Source organism: Nematolebias whitei, chromosome 5, assembly GCF_014905685.2.
Source record: "Nematolebias whitei isolate Nwh7 chromosome 5, NemWhi1, whole genome shotgun sequence".
In the NCBI taxonomy this organism is placed as follows: Eukaryota; Metazoa; Chordata; class Actinopteri; order Cyprinodontiformes; family Rivulidae; genus Nematolebias; species Nematolebias whitei.
In genome coordinates this window covers 8,535,136-8,539,630 of record NC_056502.1, presented here as the reverse complement: position 1 = coordinate 8,539,630, position 4,495 = coordinate 8,535,136, and positions in this window count along the sequence as shown.

The window sequence follows — 4,495 nt, the reverse complement described above, 5'->3', positions numbered from 1 at the left end:
ACACACACACACACACACACACACACACACACACACACACACACACACACACACACACACACACACACACACACAAACACACACACACACACACACACACACACACAGTTTAGTGCCGCGGCGTGAACAAGCACTGCAGCCTTTTCCCAGGAACCAAAACACAGGTGGACAGCTGTTTACTGAATGGCGCTCACACTGAAGAGCTTAATTGAACTTCATAGAGCTAATTAAAATGCAGGGAAAAATAATCATGATCATGGTAATTATTCTATTGTCCATAATGTCTTCATGAGATGCACTTGTTTGGCTTCATACCTGCAACATTTTAAAGACATTGAAAGAAAAGGTAAAAAAAAAAAAATCATGTCTGGTTGTTAAATATGCCAAGGATGTCATTAAAATAAAAAGACAAATCACGGTAATTGTTTTAGTCTTGTAGCTGAAAATATACGCTTTGATGAGCTGGTTTATATTATTATAACATCAAATTTAAATGATCTATTACAATTTCTGGGTAGAGGTATTATGAAATCCTCACTTTGATTAACATAACTTTAAGAAGACCTATATAAGGAAACGGCACGCTTTAAATAGTTTATTTTCTGTTGTGAAAAAGACAGATTTGAGTACATATATGCACTGTGTGTACATGGAGGTGGTTGGATTTAGGACAGAGGATGTGGAGACCCCTGAAAAAGGGACAACTGGAAGAAGAGGAAGAAAATGATCATGAAAAATACACACAATAATGCACATTAATTAAAAAAAAAATTAGATATTTCATTTGGGGCATCGTATCATGTATCACCAAAAAAAACAACAAGAACATTTTACTAAAATGAAAATAAAACATCTAATCTAAAAACAACAGTGTTATTTTAAAATATGGCTCAAGTTCTTTGTGACTACAGTAATGAGAGCATTTTTCAGCTTTCCCAAATTTAAATCTGACATTTTACCCATGACCCCATCACTGTATTTCTCCGTATGTGGGAACGGCACTGATCGGCCCCTCCAGCTACACAGTGTTGTCCTAAGCAGCTGTAGCCTCCTGTGGCTCAGCCTCGAGCTATACTATTCAATTGTTGTCCTTAACGCTGTTCTGGAGGTGAACAAAATAGATTAATAGGCTCCCTTAGGATGTCCAGGTCTCCAGTGGGAACCCTCAGCTTACAGCCCTGCAGAAACCATAAAAGACCAAAGCTAAAATCACTGTCAGATCTGACATTCCTATCAGCAAACCAACATACATATATATATATATATATGATTTATTCTAGACTCGTTTCTTTACACACAGGTGAATAAAAGCAAAATCGCAAAAAAACAACAACATGTAATCACAACAGTTGCTCGGTGATTGCATAATTAGTCCACGTGCTTGAGCTGATTTTTTTTTTTTTTGCTTTCTTTCTTGTTAAGATCCTTTACAGCGTACAGATTTGCACGGTTAATTGCTCTCAGAGTACAAACATCAGCACTTTGTAGAAGCATCTGGGACTTGGCACTCAGAGTTAATTTAACACTTATTATTTTCAACAGTCATCTTTAAAGCTCCGTCAGCCCTCCAATCAACTCTTCTCAGCTCTAAAAAATTATGAAAAAAAGGAGAAACCATTAAAGCAACTCAGGAAAAAAAACCAGAATAATAATATGTTTGAGGAAATAGTTTTAAAAAACAGCTAAAATCCCATTTTGGTGGTTTATATATTCTTCTATTTAGTTCCGTATTATATTCCTAAGCAAAGCAGTTGTCGCCTCTCGTCACTTTTCTGAAGGGAGCAGAGACGTGCTGAGAGGTTGTGCCTGATGCCAGCTCAGAAGGGGGATGATGGAGCAGGGGTGTCAGTGGGAGTGCTCACTAAATGCAGGAAGTTGTTCAGCTGAAGAGGGTTTCAGCCACTTGACTGAGGGGAAATAGCCTTCAGTGCTCCAGGAGTAGTGCTTCACTTGAATTTCCTCCCTGCAAAATGGCTCTGTGAATGCCAAATCAACAAAAGTAGAGGCATTTCGGGCCCAACAACTCTTTTATAGCTCACCTGTGGTCAGGAAATCCAGCGTGTGAAAATGCAACTTGATATGACTGGAATCCAGTATGACCTCATGTCCACCATGAACAAACATGGATGCAAACAACATAAAACTTGTTGCAGAGTCAAAGATTTTACCTGTGTCTGCATATGTTAATTTGTCTCTGCAATTGATTACATTTTGAAGTCAATCAATTCAAGATGATCACTGCAGCTAATTGAACTTAGCCAACACAAAAATGGCTTCAACTCCATCAATTTATCAGATATAGTTTGCTAAAACTGATGTGGTTGTACCACTAATGTGGTAGTAATAATTTATAACAAAAGCTATTATATCGTGCCCATGAAAGGTGATGTGTGAGATGCATTCCTTCAAGGTATTTCATTTCTACACAATAAGTTGGCACAGTTATACTGTACATATTTGGAAAGAAGGTATTACAGTTTATTTAAAACTAAGGTTTTCTGAAGCCCCGCTCACTTAAGTGATGTTTAACATTTAAAAACAGTAGTTGAAAAACAAAATTACTTTGATATCTGATCATGAAGATAATAAAATGATTGGCAAAAGGCACTAAAAATGACAAGTTGTGCCAAAATGTAACAGATATACATGATAAATGCAAGTTTTATCACAAAATCACAGTTTTTTTGTGGGGTTTCCACTAGAGCTATCATTTCTAATCCGGGCCTGAAGCCCAGCCTGACCTGACCAGAATTCGGGCTGGGCCGGGCCATGATAATGCGCTGGATTGGCGGGCCGGGTCAGTGCCAGGCTTTTGACTGTCAGCGGATCAGCCGCGATCCAATTATATGGCAACATGGCTTGCCATAAAATCCAACTTTATAGCACCATGGCTTGCCATACTTTCACCAGTTGCACACGGTCATATCACCGCGTTCTGACTGGCCTTGAAAGAGGTAAAATAAAGTTCAGTTAAACTTCAGATGGGTCTATACTGTCAGGCAGCGATCCATCGCCCAAATGGACGTTCTCGAACGAGAGGAACACACCACTGAAGCCACAGAGCTCAAATGTCCAACATCCAACGTAAAACTAACTTTACTACGGTCCGAATAACTATAAGCAATCAAAGCTTAATTAAAAATGTTGAGGGGGGGGCGTGTTCAGGTTCGGACCTGTAATTACTGTTAATTCGTTGGGTCAGGTGGGGTTCGGAAATGATGGCTATGGGCTGGGGCCGGATTTTTTGGGCCCGAATGCAACTCTAGTCTCCACTAAAATGTCTTTGGGTTATAATAACATTGCAGCACCACTTTGAAACAAACTTCCTTCACCCTTTCTGAAACTGGATTCTTGTTGGGACTCTAGCTTTTTCTGATCTCCACTAACCTCTTGAGATTCAGGGTAAGGTCGAGGGGTCATTATTGGCCCCTGTCAACACACCTGTGGCTTGATAACCTTAGGACTCCTGAGCATAAGGGTGGGCTTCATCACAACTCTTAGTTGAAGCGTTAATCATCACATAGTGAACCTAATATTACAATTCTGAGAAAAGCCTTGCACTTAACAATTTCTAAACTAATGTTTGCTAATAGTGGTTCACCAGAGAAACCATGTGCTCCTGGGGCTCCTTCCTGCATTCACCCATGGAAGACCCTCCTGCAAACTCCTTCACCTTCAAAGTCCATGCTCAATAATCCAGGTATACAATCCAACATTTTTCAGTCAGGTCATCTGGACAGTTTCTTTTTTTTGTGACGAAACGTTTCACCTTTGATCCGGAAGGCTTCATCAGTCAAGGAAACACACAACAAAACTGATTCTTCCCCCAACAGCTTACTCCAAAGTGGAACAAACCAGTTCTGTTTGTGATAAGATGGTCTCTTTGGTACGCCCCCTCCTCCATTGCCGGCCATCTTCCTTGTTGACAGTCTTGTCAAACTGGTTGAAAACAACAAAGTCCATGCGCAATAATCCAGGTATACAATCCAACATTTTTCAGTCAGGTCATCTGGTCATCCTTCACAGTCATTTATCTGCAGAATAAATAAGAGAAGTTGACTCATAAACTTCCACAAAGTTGATTTTTTTTGTGGTTAAGTATATTAGCTACCAGCATATGGTGCCCTATATGAAATATAATTAATGTGACTAATTGTCATTTTGTATGTCTTCTTTTTCTTTTAGCTGTTCTATTTTCAGAGGTTACCACAGCCTCCCACCTGCTCTCACTTGCCTGTTCAGTCTCTCTTGTTTCACTTGTAAGACAGCTGCTCACCTGTCATGAACTAAGCAGATGGCCTCTTGTCCTGAGCCTGGTTCTGCTGGAGGTTTCTTCCTCATGAGGGAGTTTTTCCTTTCCACTGTTGCCTCTGTTTGCTTAGAGACTGTGATGATGTGAAAACTCAAAGCAATCTGTTGGCTCCTTAGATAAATGACGTTATTAACTTACTTTAAATGTATGTGAACGTTTCTGTTCAGTGCCCTGAGACGACTT